Source organism: Cervus elaphus, chromosome 19, assembly GCF_910594005.1.
Source record: "Cervus elaphus chromosome 19, mCerEla1.1, whole genome shotgun sequence".
NCBI classification, from domain to species: Eukaryota; Metazoa; Chordata; class Mammalia; order Artiodactyla; family Cervidae; genus Cervus; species Cervus elaphus.
The window spans coordinates 107,813,940-107,832,371 of NC_057833.1; positions in this window are offsets into that span (position 1 = coordinate 107,813,940).

The following is an 18,432-nucleotide window of genomic DNA, read 5'->3' on the forward strand; positions in this document are numbered from 1 at the left end:
ATTCCGTGTTGCACATCACACATGAAAGGAGCCTTGATTTCCTTGATGGCACTCCAGAGAAACCCCAAGAAAACTGTTTCAAGGCTAGAGGGATCCTGAGGTCACTGTAGCAACACGAAAGAGCTCCGTGGGCCAAAAATCAACTCGAGATGAGAGGTTAGTCCCTGGCTTCGACTCCTGAGGAATACCACCTTACCACAAGCACCTCAAGAGGAGGCTTCTCTCAGCTCTAGGTATGTGAGAGGGACCCTGAGTTTGTGGCCTCAAGTGGAATGGACACCGCGATGCCCTGACGCGAAATAAGGCTGGATATCCCTGCAGTGACTTGAATGCAGGCTCTTCTTGCATCTCCCAAGATGAAAGGATGTCTGAATCCCCTGTGGAGACCACAGAGAAAGACCTAGTTCCCCACCTCATCGCGACCGGAGGCCTCACATCCTTTGAAAACTCCAGAGGTACGCGGAGATCAGTGCCTCCAAAGGAGACGATGCCTGACTCCTCGTGAAACTTGATAGGAGTCCCAGGATTCCTGTGGCACGTGGAAAGGGACCCTTGGTCTCCCGCCTCAGCTGGAGAGGCGTCCCAATTGCCTTGCCAAGCCTCGAGGAGAATCCCGAGTTGTGTCTCGCAACTAGGCAAGAGTACTGACGTGGCTGAACAAACACGTGTGTGGAAGGGCCATCCCTGTCGTAACTCGAGAATATACCCCAGGTTCCCGCCGCAACTCGAGAAAAACCATGAGACTTCCCCCTCGCCGCGAGATGAGGCCCGATTCCCCTGCACTGCGTGCAGAGCAATTCTGAGTTGCACATCACACATGAAAGGAGCCTTGATTTCCTTCATGGCACTCCAGAGAAATCCCAAGAACACTGTTTCAAGGCTAGAGGGATCCTGAGGTCACTGTAGCAACACGAAAGAGCTCCGTGGACCAAAAATCAACTCGAGATGAGAGGTTAGTCCCTGGCTTCGACTCCAGAGGAATACCACCTTACCACAAGCACCTCAAGAGGAGGCTTCTCTCAGCTCTAGGTATGTGAGAGGGACCCTGAGTTTGTGGCCTCAAGTGGAATGGACACCGCGATGCCCTGACTCGAAATAAGGCCGGATATCCCTGCAGTGACTGGAATGCAGGCTCGTATTGCATCTCCCAAGACGAAAGGGTGTCTGAATCCCCTGTGGAGACCACAGAGAAAGACCTAGTTCCCCACCTCATCGCGACAGGAGGCCTCAAATCCTTTGAAAACTCCAGAGGTATGCGGAGATCAGTGCCTCCAAAGGAGACGATGCCTGACTCCTCGTGAAACTTGATAGGAGACCCAGTATTCATGTGGCACGTGGAAAGGGACCCCTGGTCTCCCGTCTCAGCTGGAGAGGCGTCCCAATTGCCCTGCCAAGCCTCGAGGAGAATCCCGAGTTGTCCCTCGCTACTAGGCAGGAGTCCTGACGTCGCTGAACACACACGTGTGTGGAAGGGCCATCCCCGTCGTAACTCGAGAATATACCCCAGGTTCCCGCCGCAACTCGAGAAAAACCATGAGACTTCCCCCTCGATGCGAGATGAGGCCCGATTCCCCTGCACTGCGTGCAGACCAATTCTGTGTTGCACATCACACATGAAAGGAGCCTTGATTTCCTTGATGGCACTCCAGAGAAACCCCAAGAACACTGTTTCAAGGCTAGAGGGATCCTGAGGTCACTGTAGCAACACGAAAGAGCTCCGTGGACCAAGAATCAACACGAGATGAGAGGTTAGTCCCTGGCTTCGACTCCTGAGGAATACCACCTTACCACAAGCACCTCAAGAGGAGGCTTCTCTCAGCTCTAGGTATGTGAGAGGGACCCTGAGTTTGCGGCCTCAAGTGGAATGGACCCCGCGATGCCCTGAGTCGAAATAAGGCCGGATATCCCTGCAGTGACTTGAATGCAGGCTCGTCTTGCATCTCCCAAGACGAAAGGATGTCTGAATCCCCTGTGGAGACCACAGAGAAAGACCTAGTTCCCCACCTCATCACGACCGATAGCCTCACATCCTTTGAAAACTCCAGAGGTACGCGGAGATCAGTGCCTCCAAAGGAGACGATGCCTGACTCCTCGTGAAACTTGATAGGAGTCCCAGGATTCTTGTGGCACGTGGAAAGGGACCCTTGGTCTCCCGCCTCAGCTGGAGAGGCGTTCCAATTGCCCTGCCAAGCCTCGAGGAGAATCCAGAGTTGTCCCTCGCAACTAGGCAGGAGTCCTGACGTGGCTGAACAAACACGTGGGTGGAAGGGCCATCCCCGTCGTAACTCGAGAATATACCCCAGGTTCCCGCCGCAACTCGAGAAAAACCATGAGACTTCCCCCTCGATGCGAGATGAGGCCCGATTCCCCTGTACTCCGTGCAGAGCAATTCTGTCTTGCACATCACTCATGAAAGGAGCCTTGATTTCCTTGATGGCACTCCAGAGAAACCCCAAGAACACTGTTTCAAGGATAGAGGGATCCTGAGGTCACTGTAGCAACACGAAAGAACTCTGTGGACCACAAATCAACTTGAAAAGAGAGGTTAGTCCCTGGATTCGTCTCCAGAGGAATACCACCTTACCACAAGCACCTCAAGAGGAGGCTTCTCTCAGCTCTAGGTATGTGAGAGGGACCCTGAGTTTGCGGCCTCAAGTGGAATGGACACCGCGATGCCCTGACTCGAAATAAGGCCGGATATCCCTGCAGTGACTTCAACGCAGGCTCGTCTTGCATCTCCCAAGACGAAAGGGTGTCTGAATCCCCTGTGGAAAGCACAGAGAAAGACTTAGTCCCCACCTCATCGCGACCGATAGCCTCACATCCTTTGAAAACTCCAGAGGTACGCGGAGATCAGTGCCTCCAAAGGAGACGATGCCTGACTTCTCGTGAAACTTGATAGGAAACCCAGGATTCCTGTGGCACGAGGAAAGGGACACTTGGTCTCCCGTCTCAGCTGGAGAGGCGTCCCAATTGCCCTGCAAAACCTCGAGGAGAATCCCGAGTTGTCCCTCGCAACTAGGCAGGAGTCCTGACGTCGCTGAACACACACGTGTGTGGAAGGGCCATCCCCGTCGTAACTCGAGAATATACCCCAGGTTCCCGCCGCAACTCGAGAAAAACCATGAGACTTCCCCCTCGCCGCGAGATGAGGCCCGATTCCCCTGCACTGCGTGCAGAACAATTCCGTCTTGCACATCACACATGAAAGGAGCCTTGATTTCCTTGATGGCAGTCCAGAGAAACCCCTAGAACACTGTTTCAAGGCTAGAGGGATCCTGAGGTCACTGTAGCAACACGAAAGAGCTCCGTGGACCAAGAATCAACACGAGATGAGAGGTTAGTCCCTGGCTTCGACTCCTGAGGAATACCACCTTACCACAAGCACCTCAAGAGGAGGCTTCTCTCAGCTCTAGGTATGTGAGAGGGATCCTGAGTTTGCGGCCTCAAGTGGAATGGACACCGCAATGCCCTGACTCGAAATAAGGCCGGATATCCCTGCAGTGACTTGAATGCAGGCTCGTCTTGCATCTCCCAAGAAGAAAGGATGTCTGAATCCCCTGTGGAGACCACAGAGAAACACCTAGTTCCCCACCTCATCGCGACCGCAGGCCTCACATCCTTTGAAAACTCCAGAGGTACGTGGAGATCAGTGCCTCCAAAGGAGACGATGCCTGACTCCTCGTGAAACTTGATAGGAGTCCCAGGATTCCTGTGGCACGTGGAAAGGGACCCTTGGTCTCCCGCCTCAGCTGGAGAGGCGTTCCAATTGCCCTGCCAAGCCTCGAGGAGAATCCCGAGTTGTCCCTCGCAACTAGGCAGGAGTCCTGACGTGGTTGAACAAACACGTGGGTGGAAGGGCCATCCCCGTCGTAACTCGAGAATATACCCCAGGTTCCCGCCGCAACTCGAGAAAAACCATGAGACTTCCCCCTCGATGCGAGATGAGGCCCGATTCCCCTGTACTGCGTGCAGAGCAATTCCGTCTTGCACATCACACATGAAAGGAGCCTTGATTTCCTAGATGGCACTCCAGAGAAACCCCAAGAACACTGTTTCAAGGATAGAGGGATCCTGAGGTCACTGTAGCAACACGAAAGAACTCTGTGGACCAAAAATCAACTCGAAAAGAGAGGTTAGTCCCTGAATTCGTCTCCAGAGGAACACCACCTTACCACAAGCACCTCAAGAGGAGGCTTCTCTCAGCTCTAGGTATGTGAGAGGGACCCTGAGTTTGCGGCCTCAAGTGGAATGGACACCGCGATGCCCTGACTCGAAATAAGGCCGGATATCCCTGCAGTGACTTCAACGCAGGCTCGTCTTGCATCTCCCAAGACGAAAGGGTGTCTGAATCCCCTGTGGAAAGCACAGAGAAAGACTTAGTCCCCACCTCATCGCGACCGATAGCCTCACATCCTTTGAAAACTCCAGAGGTACGCGGAGATCAGTGCCTCCAAAGGAGACGATGCCTGACTTCTCGTGAAACTTGATAGGAAACCCAGGATTCCTGTGGCACGAGGAAAGGGACACTTGGTCTCCCGTCTCAGCTGGAGAGGCGTCCCAATTGCCCTGCAAAACCTCGAGGAGAATCCCGAGTTGTCCCTCGCAACTAGGCAGGAGTCCTGACGTCGCTGAACACACACGTGTGTGGAAGGGCCATCCCCGTCGTAACTCGAGAATATACCCCAGGTTCCCGCCGCAACTCGAGAAAAACCATGAGACTTCCCCCTCGCCGCGAGATGAGGCCCGATTCCCCTGCACTGCGTGCAGAACAATTCCGTCTTGCACATCACACATGAAAGGAGCCTTGATTTCCTTGATGGCAGTCCAGAGAAACCCCTAGAACACTGTTTCAAGGCTAGAGGGATCCTGAGGTCACTGTAGCAACACGAAAGAGCTCCGTGGACCAAGAATCAACACGAGATGAGAGGTTAGTCCCTGGCTTCGACTCCTGAGGAATACCACCTTACCACAAGCACCTCAAGAGGAGGCTTCTCTCAGCTCTAGGTATGTGAGAGGGATCCTGAGTTTGCGGCCTCAAGTGGAATGGACACCGCAATGCCCTGACTCGAAATAAGGCCGGATATCCCTGCAGTGACTTGAATGCAGGCTCGTCTTGCATCTCCCAAGAAGAAAGGATGTCTGAATCCCCTGTGGAGACCACAGAGAAACACCTAGTTCCCCACCTCATCGCGACCGCAGGCCTCACATCCTTTGAAAACTCCAGAGGTACGTGGAGATCAGTGCCTCCAAAGGAGACGATGCCTGACTCCTCGTGAAACTTGATAGGAGTCCCAGGATTCCTGTGGCACGTGGAAAGGGACCCTTGGTCTCCCGCCTCAGCTGGAGAGGCGTTCCAATTGCCCTGCCAAGCCTCGAGGAGAATCCCGAGTTGTCCCTCGCAACTAGGCAGGAGTCCTGACGTGGTTGAACAAACACGTGGGTGGAAGGGCCATCCCCGTCGTAACTCGAGAATATACCCCAGGTTCCCGCCGCAACTCGAGAAAAACCATGAGACTTCCCCCTCGATGCGAGATGAGGCCCGATTCCCCTGTACTGCGTGCAGAGCAATTCCGTCTTGCACATCACACATGAAAGGAGCCTTGATTTCCTAGATGGCACTCCAGAGAAACCCCAAGAACACTGTTTCAAGGATAGAGGGATCCTGAGGTCACTGTAGCAACACGAAAGAACTCTGTGGACCAAAAATCAACTCGAAAAGAGAGGTTAGTCCCTGAATTCGTCTCCAGAGGAACACCACCTTACCACAAGCACCTCAAGAGGAGGCTTCTCTCAGCTCTAGGTATGTGAGAGGGACCCTGAGTTTGCGGCCTCAAGTGGAATGGACACCGCGATGCCCTGACTCGAAATAAGGCCGGATATCCCTGCAGTGACTTCAATGCAGGCTCGTCTTGCATCTCCCAGGACGAAAGGATGTCTGAATCCCCTGTGGAAAGCACAGAGAAAGACTTAGTTCCCCACCTCATCGCGACCGATAGCCTCACATCCTTTGAAAACTCCAGAGGTATGCGGAGATCAGTGCCTCCAAAGGAGACGATGCCTGACTCCTCGTGAAACTTGATAGGAGTCCCAGGATTCCTGTGGCACTAGGAAAGGGACACTTGGTCTCCCGCCTCAGCTGGAGAGGAGTCCCAATTGCCCTGCCAAGCCTCGAGGAGAATCCAGAGTTGTCCCTCGCAACTAGGCAGGAGTCCTGACGTCGCTGAAGAAACACGTGGGTGGAAGGGCCATCCCCGTCGTAACTCGAGAATATACCCCAGGTTCCCGCCGCAACTCGAGAAAAACCATGAGACTTCCCCCTCGCCGCGAGATGAGGCCCGATTCCCCTGCACTGCGTGCAGAGCAATTCCGTGTTGCACATCACACATGAAAGGAGCCTTGATTTCCTTGATGGCACTCCAGAGAAACCCCAAGAACACTGTTTCAAGGCTAGAGGGATCCTGAGGTCACTGTAGCAACACGAAAGAGCTCCGTGGGCCAAAAATCAACTCGAGATGAGAGGTTAGTCCCTGGCTTCGACTCCAGAGGAATACCACCTTACCAAAAACACCTCAAGAGGAGGCTTCTCTCAGCTCTAGGTATGTGAGAGGTACCCTGAGTTTGCGGCCTCAAGTGGAATGGACCCCGCGATGCCATGACGCGAAATAAGGCTGGATATCCCTGCAGTGACTTGAATGCAGGCTCGTCTTGCATCTCCCAAGATGAAAGGATGTCTGAATCCCCTGTGGAGACCACAGAGAAAGACCTAGTTCCCCACCTCATCGCGACCGGAGGCCTCACATCCTTTGAAAACTCCAGAGGTACGCGGAGATCAGTGCCTCCAAAGGAGACGATGCCTGACTCCTCGTGAAACTTGATAGGAGTCCCAGGATTCTTGTGGCACGTGGAAAGGGACCCTTGGTCTCCCGCCTCAGCTGGAGAGGCGTTCCAATTGCCCTGCCAAGCCTCGAGGAGAATCCCGAGTTGTCCCTCGCAACTAGGCAGGAGTCCTGACGTGGTTGAACAAACACGTGGGTGGAAGGGCCATCCCCGTCGTAACTCGAGAATATACCCCAGGTTCCCGCCGCAACTCGAGAAAAACCATGAGACTTCCCCCTCGATGCGAGATGAGGCCCGATTCCCCTGTACTGCGTGCAGAGCAATTCCGTCTTGCACATCACACATGAAAGGAGCCTTGATTTCCTAGATGGCACTCCAGAGAAACCCCAAGAACACTGTTTCAAGGATAGAGGGATCCTGAGGTCACTGTAGCAACACGAAAGAACTCTGTGGACCAAAAATCAACTCGAAAAGAGAGGTTAGTCCCTGAATTCGTCTCCAGAGGAACACCACCTTACCACAAGCACCTCAAGAGGAGGCTTCTCTCAGCTCTAGGTATGTGAGAGGGACCCTGAGTTTGCGGCCTCAAGTGGAATGGACACCGCGATGCCCTGACTCGAAATAAGGCCGGATATCCCTGCAGTGACTTCAATGCAGGCTCGTCTTGCATCTCCCAGGACGAAAGGATGTCTGAATCCCCTGTGGAAAGCACAGAGAAAGACTTAGTTCCCCACCTCATCGCGACCGATAGCCTCACATCCTTTGAAAACTCCAGAGGTATGCGGAGATCAGTGCCTCCAAAGGAGACGATGCCTGACTCCTCGTGAAACTTGATAGGAGTCCCAGGATTCCTGTGGCACTTGGAAAGGGACACTTGGTCTCCCGCCTCAGCTGGAGAGGAGTCCCAATTGCCCTGCCAAGCCTCGAGGAGAATCCAGAGTTGTCCCTCGCAACTAGGCAGGAGTCCTGACGTCGCTGAAGAAACACGTGGGTGGAAGGGCCATCCCCGTCGTAACTCGAGAATATACCCCAGGTTCCCGCCGCAACTCGAGAAAAACCATGAGACTTCCCCCTCGCCGCGAGATAAGGCCCGATTCCCCTGCACTGCGTGCAGAGCAATTCCGTGTTGCACATCACACATGAAAGGAGCCTTGATTTCCTTGATGGCACTCCAGAGAAACCCCAAGAACACTGTTTCAAGGCTAGAGGGATCCTGAGGTCACTGTAGCAACACGAAAGAGCTCCGTGGGCCAAAAATCAACTCGAGATGAGAGGTTAGTCCCTGGCTTCGACTCCAGAGGAATACCACCTTACCAAAAACACCTCAAGAGGAGGCTTCTCTCAGCTCTAGGTATGTGAGAGGTACCCTGAGTTTGCGGCCTCAAGTGGAATGGACCCCGCGATGCCATGACGCGAAATAAGGCTGGATATCCCTGCAGTGACTTGAATGCAGGCTCGTCTTGCATCTCCCAAGATGAAAGGATGTCTGAATCCCCTGTGGAGACCACAGAGAAAGACCTAGTTCCCCACCTCATCGCGACCGGAGGCCTCACATCCTTTGAAAACTCCAGAGGTACGCGGAGATCAGTGCCTCCAAAGGAGACGATGCCTGACTCCTCGTGAAACTTGATAGGAGTCCCAGGATTCCTGTGGCACGTGGAAAGGGACCCTTGGTCTCCCGCCTCAGCTGGAGAGGCGTCCCAATTGCCTTGCCAAGCCTCGAGGAGAATCCCGAGTTGTGTCTCGCAACTAGGCAAGAGTCCTGACGTGGCTGAACAAACACGTGTGTGGAAGGGCCATCCCCGTCGTAACTCGAGAATATACCCCAGGTTCCCGCCGCAACTCGAGAAAAACCATGAGACTTCCCCCTCGCCGCGAGATGAGGCCCGATTCCCCTGCACTGCGTGCAGAGCAATTCTGTGTTGCACATCACACATGAAAGGAGCCTTGATTTCCTTCATGGCACTCCAGAGAAACCCCAAGAACACTGTTTCAAGGCTAGAGGGATCCTGAGGTCACTGTAGCAACACGAAAGAGCTCCGTGGACCAAAAATTAACTCGAGATGAGAGGTTAGTCCCTGGCTTCGACTCCAGAGGAATACCACCTTACCACAAGCACCTCAAGAGGAGGCTTCTCTCAGCTCTAGGTATGTGAGAGGGACCCTGAGTTTGCGGCCTCAAGTGGAATGGACACCGCGATGCCCTGACTCGAAATAAGGCCGGATATCCCTGCAGTGACTGGAATGCAGGCTCGTCTTGCATCTCCCAAGATGAAAGGGTGTCTGAATCCCCTGTGGAGACCACAGAGAAAGACCTAGTTCCCCACCTCATCGCGACAGGAGGCCTCAAATCCTTTGAAAACTCCAGAGGTATGCGGAGATCAGTGCCTCCAAAGGAGACGATGCCTGACTCCTCGTGAAACTTGATAGGAGACCCAGGATTCCTGCGGCACGTGGAAAGGGACCCTTGGTCTTCCGTCTCAGCTGGAGAGGCGTCCCAATTGCCCTGCAAAGCCTCGAGGAGAATCCCGAGTTGTCCCTGGCAACTAGGCAGGAGTCCTGACATGGCTGAACACACAAGTGTGTGGAAGGGCCATGCCCGTCGTAACTCGAGAATATACCCCAGGTTCCCGCCGCAACTCGAGAAAAACCATGAGACTTCCCCCTCGCTGCGAGATGAGGCCCGATTCCCCTGCACTGCGTGCAGAGCAATTCCGTGTTGCACATCACACATGAAAGGAGCCTTGATTTCCTTGATGGCACTCCAGAGAAACCCCAAGAACACTGTTTCAAGGATAGAGGGATCCTGAGGTCACTGTAGCAACACGAAAGAGCTCCGTGGACCAAGAATCAACACGAGATGAGAGGTTAGTCCCTGGCTTCGACTCCTGAGGAATACCACCTTACCACAAGCACCTCAAGAGGAGGCTTCTCTCAGCTCTAGGTATGTGAGAGGGATCCTGAGTTTGCGGCCTCAAGTGGAATGGACACCGCGATGCCCTGACTCGAAATAAGGCCGGATATCCCTGCAGTGACTTGAATGCAGGCTAGTCTTGCATCTCCCAAGAAGAAAGGATGTCTGAATCCCCTGTGGAGACCACAGAGAAAGACCTAGTTCCCCACCTCATCACGACCGGAGGCCTCACATCCTTTGAAAACTCCAGAGGTACGCGGAGATCAGTGCCTCCAAAGGAGACGATACCTGACTCCTCGTGAAACTTGATAGGAGTCCCAGGATTCCTGTGGCACGTGGAAAGGGACACTTGGTCTCCCGCCTCAGCTGGAGAGGCGTCCCAATTGCCCTGCCAAGCCTCGAGGAGAATCCAGAGTTGTCCCTCGCAACTAGGCAGGAGTCCTGACGTCGCTGAAGAAACACGTGGGTGGAAGGGCCATCCCCGTCGTAACTCGAGAATTTACCCCAGGTTCCCGCCGCAACTCGAGAAAAACCATGAGACTTCCCCCTCGATGCGAGATGAGGCCCGATTCCCCTGCACTGCGTGCAGAGCAATTCCGTGTTGCACATCACACATGAAAGGAGCCTTGATTTCCTTGATGGCACTCCAGAGAAACCCCAAGAACACTGTTTCAAGGCTAGAGGGATCCTGAGGTCACTGTAGCAACACGAAAGAGCTCCGTGGGCCAAAAATCAACTCGAGATGAGAGGTTAGTCCCTGGCTTCGACTCCAGAGGAATACCACCTTACCACAAGCACCTCAAGAGGAGGCTTCTCTCAGCTCTAGGTATGTGAGAGGGACCCTGAGTTTGCAGCCTCAAGGGGAATGGACACCGCGATGCCCTGACGCAAAATAAGGCTGGATATCCCTGCAGTGACTTGAATGCAGGCTCGTCTTGCATCTCCCATGATGAAAGGATGTCTGAATCCCCTGTAGAGACCACAGAGAAAGACCTAGTTCCCCACCTCATCGCGACCGGAGGCCTCACATCCTTTGAAAACTCCAGAGGTACGCGGAGATCAGTGCCTCCAAAGGAGACGATGCCTGACTCCTCGTGAAACTTGATAGGAGTCCCAGGATTCCTGTGGCACGTGGAAAGGGACCCTTGGTCTCCCGCCTCAGCTGGAGAGGCGTCCCAATTGCCTTGCCAAGCCTCGAGGAGAATCCCGAGTTGTGTCTCGCAACTAGGCAAGAGTCCTGACGTGGCTGAACAAACACGTGTGTGGAAGGGCCATCCCCGTCGTAACTCGAGAATATACCCCAGGTTCCCGCCGCAACTCGAGAAAAACCATGAGACTTCCCCCTCGCCGCGAGATGAGGCCCGATTCCCCTGCACTGCGTGCAGAGCAATTCTGTGTTGCACATCACACATGAAAGGAGCCTTGATTTCCTTCATGGCACTCCAGAGAAACCCCAAGAACACTGTTTCAAGGCTAGAGGGATCCTGAGGTCACTGTAGCAACACGAAAGAGCTCCTTGGACCAAAAATCAACTCGAGATGAGAGGTTAGTCCCTGGCTTCGACTCCAGAGGAATACCACCTTACCACAAGCACCTCAAGAGGAGGCTTCTCTCAGCTCTAGGTATGTGAGAGGGACCCTGAGTTTGCGGCCTCAAGTGGAATGGACACCGCGATGCCCTGACTCGAAATAAGGCCGGATATCCCTGCAGTGACTGGAATGCAGGCTCGTCTTGCATCTCCCAAGACGAAAGGGTGTCTGAATCCCCTGTGGAGACCACAGAGAAAGACTTAGTTCCCCACCTCATCGCGATAGGCGGCCTCAAATCCTTTGAAAACTCCAGAGGTATGCGGAGATCAGTTCCTCCAAAGGAGACGATGCCTGACTTCTCGTGAAACTTGATAGGAGACCCAGGATTCCTGTGGCACGTGGAAAGGGACACTTGGTCTCCCGTTTCAGCTGGAGAGGCGTCCCAATTGCCCTGCAAAACCTCGAGGAAAATCCCGAGTTGTCCCTCGCAACTAGGCAGGAGTCCTGACGTCGCTGAACACACACGTGTGTGGAAGGGCCATCCCCGTCGTAACTCGAGAATATACCCCAGGTTCCCGCCGCAACTCGAGAAAAACCATGAGACTTCCCCCTCGCCGCGAGATGAGGCCTGATTCCCCTGCACTGCGTGCAGAGCAATTCCGTGTTGCACATCACACATGAAAGGAGCCTTGATTTCCTTGATGGCACTCCAGAGAAACCCCAAGAACACTGTTTCAAGGCTAGAGGGATCCTGAGGTCACTGTAGCAACACGAAAGAGCTCCGTGGACCAAGAATCAACACGAGATGAGAGGTTAGTCCCTGGCTTCGACTCCTGAGGAATACCACCTTACCACAAGCACCTCAAGAGGAGGCTTCTCTCAGCTCTAGGTATGTGAGAGGGATCCTGAGTTTGCGGCCTCAAGTGGAATGGACACCGCGATGCCCTGACTCGAAATAAGGCCGGATATCCCTGCAGTGACTTGAATGCAGGCTCGTCTTGCATCTCCCAAGAAGAAAGGATGTCTGAATCCCCTGTGGAGACCACAGAGAAACACCTAGTTCCCCACCTCATCGCGACCGCAGGCCTCACATCCTTTGAAAACTCCAGAGGTACGCGGAGATCAGTGCCTCCAAAGGAGACGATGCCTGACTCCTCGTGAAACTTGATAGGAGTCCCAGGATTCTTGTGGCACGTGGAAAGGGACCCTTGGTCTCCCGCCTCAGCTGGAGAGGCGTTCCAATTGCCCTGCCAAGCCTCGAGGAGAATCCCGAGTTGTCCCTCGCAACTAGGCAGGAGTCCTGACGTGGTTGAACAAACACGTGGGTGGAAGGGCCATCCCCGTCGTAACTCGAGAATATACCCCAGGTTCCCGCCGCAACTCGAGAAAAACCATGAGACTTCCCCCTCGATGCGAGATGAGGCCCGATTCCCCTGTACTGCGTGCAGAGCAATTCCGTCTTGCACATCACACATGAAAGGAGCCTTGATTTCCTAGATGGCACTCCAGAGAAACCCCAAGAACACTGTTTCAAGGATAGAGGGATCCTGAGGTCACTGTAGCAACACGAAAGAACTCTGTGGACCAAAAATCAACTCGAAAAGAGAGGTTAGTCCCTGAATTCGTCTCCAGAGGAACACCACCTTACCACAAGCACCTCAAGAGGAGGCTTCTCTCAGCTCTAGGTATGTGAGAGGGACCCTGAGTTTGCGGCCTCAAGTGGAATGGACACCGCGATGCCCTGACTCGAAATAAGGCCGGATATCCCTGCAGTGACTTCAATGCAGGCTCGTCTTGCATCTCCCAGGACGAAAGGATGTCTGAATCCCCTGTGGAAAGCACAGAGAAAGACTTAGTTCCCCACCTCATCGCGACCGATAGCCTCACATCCTTTGAAAACTCCAGAGGTACGCGGAGATCAGTGCCTCCAAAGGAGACGATGCCTGACTCCTCGTGAAACTTGATAGGAGTCCCAGGATTCCTGTGGCACTTGGAAAGGGACACTTGGTCTCCCGCCTCAGCTGGAGAGGCGTCCCAATTGCCCTGCTAAGCCTCGAGGAGAATCCAGAGTTGTCCCTCGCAACTAGGCAGGAGTCCTGACGTCGCTGAAGAAACACGTGGGTGGAAGGGCCATCCCCGTCGTAACTCGAGAATATACCCCAGGTTCCCGCCGCAACTCGAGAAAAACCATGAGACTTCCCCCTCGCCGCGAGATAAGGCCCGATTCCCCTGCACTGCGTGCAGAGCAATTCCGTGTTGCACATCACACATGAAAGGAGCCTTGATTTCCTTGATGGCACTCCAGAGAAACCCCAAGAACACTGTTTCAAGGCTAGAGGGATCCTGAGGTCACTGTAGCAACACGAAAGAGCTCCGTGGGCCAAAAATCAACTCGAGATGAGAGGTTAGTCCCTGGCTTCGACTCCAGAGGAATACCACCTTACCACAAGCACCTCAAGAGGAGGCTTTTCTCAGCTCTAGGTATGTGAGAGGGACCCTGAGTTTGCAGCCTCAAGGGGAATGGACACCGCGATGCCCTGACGCAAAATAAGGCTGGATATCCCTGCAGTGACTTGAATGCAGGCTCGTCTTGCATCTCCCATGATGAAAGGATGTCTGAATCCCCTGTAGAGACCACAGAGAAAGACCTAGTTCCCCACCTCATCGCGACCGGAGGCCTCACATCCTTTGAAAACTCCAGAGGTACGCGGAGATCAGTGCCTCCAAAGGAGACGATGCCTGACTCCTCGTGAAACTTGATAGGAGTCCCAGGATTCCTGTGGCACGTGGAAAGGGACCCTTGGTCTCCCGCCTCAGCTGGAGAGGCGTCCCAATTGCCTTGCCAAGCCTCGAGGAGAATCCCGAGTTGTGTCTCGCAACTAGGCAAGAGTCCTGACGTGGCTGAACAAACACGTGTGTGGAAGGGCCATCCCCGTCGTAACTCGAGAATATACCCCAGGTTCCCGCCGCAACTCGAGAAAAACCATGAGACTTCCCCCTCGCCGCGAGATGAGGCCCGATTCCCCTGCACTGCGTGCAGAGCAATTCTGTGTTGCACATCACACATGAAAGGAGCCTTGATTTCCTTCATGGCACTCCAGAGAAACCCCAAGAACACTGTTTCAAGGCTAGAGGGATCCTGAGGTCACTGTAGCAACACGAAAGAGCTCCTTGGACCAAAAATCAACTCGAGATGAGAGGTTAGTCCCTGGCTTCGACTCCAGAGGAATACCACCTTACCACAAGCACCTCAAGAGGAGGCTTCTCTCAGCTCTAGGTATGTGAGAGGGACCCTGAGTTTGCGGCCTCAAGTGGAATGGACACCGCGATGCCCTGACTCGAAATAAGGCCGTATATCCCTGCAGTGACTGGAATGCAGGCTCGTCTTGCATCTCCCAAGACGAAAGGGTGTCTGAATCCCCTGTGGAGACCACAGAGAAAGACCTAGTTCCCCACCTCATCGCGATAGGCGGCCTCAAATCCTTTGAAAACTCCAGAGGTATGCGGAGATCAGTTCCTCCAAAGGAGACGATGCCTGACTTCTCGTGAAACTTGATAGGAGACCCAGGATTCCTGTGGCACGTGGAAAGGGACACTTGGTCTCCCGTTTCAGCTGGAGAGGCGTCCCAATTGCCCTGCAAAACCTCGAGGAAAATCCCGAGTTGTCCCTCGCAACTAGGCAGGAGTCCTGACGTCGCTGAACACACACGTGTGTGGAAGGGCCATCCCCGTCGTAACTCGAGAATATACCCCAGGTTCCCGCCGCAACTCGAGAAAAACCATGAGACTTCCCCCTCGCCGCGAGATGAGGCCTGATTCCCCTGCACTGCGTGCAGAGCAATTCCGTGTTGCACATCACACATGAAAGGAGCCTTGATTTCCTTGATGGCACTCCAGAGAAACCCCAAGAACACTGTTTCAAGGCTAGAGGGATCCTGAGGTCACTGTAGCAACACGAAAGAGCTCCGTGGACCAAGAATCAACACGAGATGAGAGGTTAGTCCCTGGCTTCGACTCCTGAGGAATACCACCTTACCACAAGCACCTGAAGAGGAGGCTTCTCTCAGCTCTAGGTATGTGAGAGGGATCCTGAGTTTGCGGCCTCAAGTGGAATGGACACCGCGATGCCCTGACTCGAAATAAGGCCGGATATCCCTGCAGTGACTTGAATGCAGGCTCGTCTTGCATCTCCCAAGAAGAAAGGATGTCTGAATCCCCTGTGGAGACCACAGAGAAACACCTAGTTCCCCACCTCATCGCGACCGCAGGCCTCACATCCTTTGAAAACTCCAGAGGTACGCGGAGATCAGTGCCTCCAAAGGAGACGATGCCTGACTCCTCGTGAAACTTGATAGGAGTCCCAGGATTCTTGTGGCACGTGGAAAGGGACCCTTGGTCTCCCGCCTCAGCTGGAGAGGCGTTCCAATTGCCCTGCCAAGCCTCGAGGAGAATCCCGAGTTGTCCCTCGCAACTAGGCAGAAGTCCTGACGTGGTTGAACAAACACGTGGGTGGAAGGGCCATCCCCGTCGTAACTCGAGAATATACCCCAGGTTCCCGCCGCAACTCGAGAAAAACCATGAGACTTCCCCCTCGATGCGAGATGAGGCCCGATTCCCCTGTACTGCGTGCAGAGCAATTCCGTCTTGCACATCACACATGAAAGGAGCCTTGATTTCCTAGATGGCACTCCAGAGAAACCCCAAGAACACTGTTTCAAGGATAGAGGGATCCTGAGGTCACTGTAGCAACACGAAAGAACTCTGTGGACCAAAAATCAACTCGAAAAGAGAGGTTAGTCCCTGAATTCGTCTCCAGAGGAACACCACCTTACCACAAGCACCTCAAGAGGAGGCTTCTCTCAGCTCTAGGTATGTGAGAGGGACCCTGAGTTTGCGGCCTCAAGTGGAATGGACACCGCGATGCCCTGACTCGAAATAAGGCCGGATATCCCTGCAGTGACTTCAATGCAGGCTCGTCTTGCATCTCCCAGGACGAAAGGATGTCTGAATCCCCTGTGGAAAGCACAGAGAAAGACTTAGTTCCCCACCTCATCGCGACCGATAGCCTCACATCCTTTGAAAACTCCAGAGGTACGCGGAGATCAGTGCCTCCAAAGGAGACGATGCCTGACTCCTCGTGAAACTTGATAGGAGTCCCAGGATTCCTGTGGCACTTGGAAAGGGAAACTTGGTCTCCCGCCTCAGCTGGAGAGGCGTCCCAATTGCCCTGCCAAGCCTCGAGGAGAATCCAGAGTTGTCCCTCGCAACTAGGCAGGAGTCCTGACGTCGCTGAAGAAACACGTGGGTGGAAGGGCCATCCCCGTCGTAACTCGAGAATATACCCCAGGTTCCCGCCGCAACTCGAGAAAAACCATGAGACTTCCCCCTCGCCGCGAGATAAGGCCCGATTCCCCTGCACTGCGTGCAGAGCAATTCCGTGTTGCACATCACACATGAAAGGAGCCTTGATTTCCTTGATGGCACTCCAGAGAAACCCCAAGAACACTGTTTCAAGGCTAGAGGGATCCTGAGGTCACTGTAGCAACACGAAAGAGCTCCGTGGGCCAAAAATCAACTCGAGATGAGAGGTTAGTCCCTGGCTTCGACTCCAGAGGAATACCACCTTACCAAAAACACCTCAAGAGGAGGCTTCTCTCAGCTCTAGGTATGTGAGAGGTACCCTGAGTTTGCGGCCTCAAGTGGAATGGACACCGCGATGCCCTGACGCGAAATAAGGCTGGATATCCCTGCAGTGACTTGAATGCAGGCTCGTCTTGCATCTCCCAAGATGAAAGGATGTCTGAATCCCCTGTGGAGACCACAGAGAAAGACCTAGTTCCCCACCTCATCGCGACCGGAGGCCTCACATCCTTCGAAAACTCCAGAGGTACGCGGAGATCAGTGCCTCCAAAGGAGACGATGCCTGACTCCTCGTGAAACTTGATAGGAGTCCCAGGATTCCTGTGGCACGTGGAAAGGGACCCTTGGTTTCCCGCCTCAGCTGGAGAGGCGTCCCAATTGCCTTGCCAAGCCTCGAGGAGAATCCCGAGTTGTGTCTCGCAACTAGGCAAGAGTCCTGACGTGGCTGAACAAACACGTGTGTGGAAGGGCCATCCCCGTCGTAACTCGAGAATATACCCCAGGTTCCCGCCGCAACTCGAGAAAAACCATGAGACTTCCCCCTCGCCGCGAGATGAGGCCCGATTCCCCTGCACTGCGTGCAGAGCAATTCTGTGTTGCACATCACACATGAAAGGAGCCTTGATTTCCTTCATGGCACTCCAGAGAAACCCCAAGAACACTGTTTCAAGGCTAGAGGGATCCTGAGGTCACTGTAGGAACACGAAAGAGCTCCGTGGACCAAAAATCAACTCGAGATGAGAGGTTAGTCCCTGGCTTCGACTCCAGAGGAATACCACCTTACCACAAGCACCTCAAGAGGAGGCTTCTCTCAGCTCTAGGTATGTGAGAGGGACCCTGAGTTTGCGGCCTCAAGTGGAATGGACACCGCGATGCCCTGACTCGAAATAAGGCCGGATATCCCTGCAGTGACTGGAATGCAGGCTCGTCTTGCATCTCCCAAGAAGAAAGGGTGTCTGAATCCCCTGTGGAGACCACAGAGAAAGACCTAGTTCCCCACCTCATCGGGACAGGAGGCCTCAAATCCTTTGAAAACTCCAGAGGTATGCGGAGATCAGTGCCTCCAAAGGAGACGATGCCTGACTCCTCGTGAAACTTGATAGGAGACTCAGGATTCCTGTGGCACGTGGAAAGGGACCCTTGGTCTCCCGTCTCAGCTGGAGAGGCGTCCCAATTGCCCTGCAAAGCCTCGAGGAGAATCCCGAGTTGTCCCTTGCAACTAGGCAGGAGTCCTGACATGGCTGAACACACACGTGTGTGGAAGGGCCATCCCCGTCGTAACTCGAGAATATACCCCAGGTTCCCGCCGCAACTCGAGAAAAACCATGAGACTTCCCCCTCGCTGCGAGATGAGGCCCGATTCCCCTGCACTGCGTGCAGAGCAATTCCGTGTTGCACATCACACATGAAAGGAGCCTTGATTTCCTTGATGGCACTCCAGAGAAACCCCAAGAACACTGTTTCAAGGCTAGAGGGATCCTGAGGTCACTGTAGCAACACGAAAGAGCTC